The sequence below is a fragment of the Gossypium arboreum genome, chromosome 9, assembly GCF_025698485.1.
Source record: "Gossypium arboreum isolate Shixiya-1 chromosome 9, ASM2569848v2, whole genome shotgun sequence".
NCBI classification, from domain to species: Eukaryota; Viridiplantae; Streptophyta; class Magnoliopsida; order Malvales; family Malvaceae; genus Gossypium; species Gossypium arboreum.
In genome coordinates, this window is record NC_069078.1 from 9,128,082 (window position 1) to 9,130,222 (window position 2,141).

The following is a 2,141-nucleotide window of genomic DNA, read 5'->3' on the forward strand; positions in this document are numbered from 1 at the left end:
CTTCAGGTATTAGTACACTCAGTTTGGATGTGCCCAAATCTGTGACACTAATGACGCTTGACTCTTTTCTTCTTCTTCTTCTTCTCCTCTTTTCGCCTATTCTTTTATAACTGCTTCTTTGAATTTATTTTTGAGGATCATTATGGCGGTTTCAAACTTCTTGAGTCTCTTATATTGGTTCTTAAAAGTTTATTTTGAAGTTTTGGTTAAGCAAAGCAATTTGTTCTTGAAGATCTTACATTGCAATGGAGTCAGCAATGGGCACTAGATTTGTCACTTGCAAAGCAATACTCCTTTCTCTTTTGGATTTTCTTTATTTGGATTCATCTATAGGTTCATTTTAAAAGTCTACAGTGATCCAATTAGTTCATCAATCCTTAGGCAATCTAGATCTTTTGCCTCATTGATGGTAATAAATTTGATGGCAAACCTCTCAGATAATGATATTAACATCTTTCTAACTTGGAGTTGGAATATTCATTTCCAAGAGCTAACGTTTGATTAGATAGATCACAAGGCTTTGCATGGAATTCACCCATAGTTTTAGAATCTTACATTCTTAGGGTCTCAAATTTAGCTGTTAACATACGCAACTTAGATTGCTTTATTGTGTTGGTTCTTTCATAGGCTGTTTCAAGGGTGTCTCATGCACCCTTAACAGTTTTACACTTTGAAATCCTTTTAAATTCTTTTGTATTAACACCACAGAAGATAAAATAAAGAGCTTTAGAATTGGTTTGCAAGTTGTTTTTAATCAATGGTCTAAACTTAGGAGTTCTTCTTGCTTTCATCTTAATCATAGTTGGTTGTCATCTAATGAGGGAAGAACTCCTTGCTTTCTCATTAATAGACTTGATGAAAGCTTTCATTCTCGCATTCTAATAAGCACAACTGTACCCTTCCAACATAGAAGTATGAGTAATTGAAGATCCTTCCATTTTTAATAATTAACAACACTAGGAAACACCACTACCTACATTAAGTGGGAAGCTTTGATACCAAATATTGAAATGGCCACTTGCTAATTGTTAAGAAAATAACGTGCTTCAATGGAAGTGATAGCTATAGTAGCTACAAAAGATAGCACTACAATAAGAGCAGAGAAAACATTAAATAAATGATTGTTATGCAATTTGATTTCCCTACATTTGCAGACCTTAGCTCCATGAGTAAATCCACTATCTTTAATCCCAATACAACAAGTGGTTCAAGTTCTATCACACCCATTTATAAAAACCTCACTTTGCACCTAAAGATCTAGATTAATCACCTCTAAGTTCTCAGAGAACTTAGACAGTAAACAAAACATGTTTACTTCTTCAATATGCACTCTCAAAATTGTTGAAAAAAATCCTGTTCGAAAATGATTTTCTTGCACATTGAAAAAATAAAATTTTTGAAAACCGATTCGATTTGTGATATTTATAGTAATAAACCATTTTTTGAAATCGCATTTGTGTTTTCAACTAGACAGATCCTTATCGTTCATGGCATTCAAGCAAACAACCTTCTCCACTATTCTCGTACCACGAAATGCTTCGAGTGTGGGCTCGAACGATTCGAATCATACACAAAACCAGAAATAATTTTCTTTACTTTCAGTGTGAAAGCAAAATTTCTCTCAATAAAAATCGGTAGAATTATTATTTTGGGAAATAGAATTTATACTTAAGAGAATAAAACTCTCACTATTTTCAGGTAGAATAATAATATCTTAAAATTTTATTTTTAGCTCTACTAGTGCCATATATTTATAGGGAGAAGAGGTGAAACCCTAGTTAAATTTTAAAAGTCTATTTCAAATAGAAAAACGAACTCTTAGTCTAGCTAGGAGTATAGGTGGTAGGACCCAAATTAAACAAACTAGGGTTCGTCGTCCCTTCCTTTAAACATGAAGGGCTTTTGGACCTCTCCTATATCGGGTCCAATTACAAGTACTTATTGGACTTTTAACCTAATACTTTATAATTTAATCCAACTTGATATTTGGTTTTCTATTTTCCAAAATAAACGTATTAAATTAATTTAAATTAAAAAATTTTCCAATTAAATAGTTTTCTCAACCGAATTCTAATTCCGTTAAAATCATGATGACTTCACCGTAAAAAATTTATGAGAAAATATATTTAATATTTCTACAT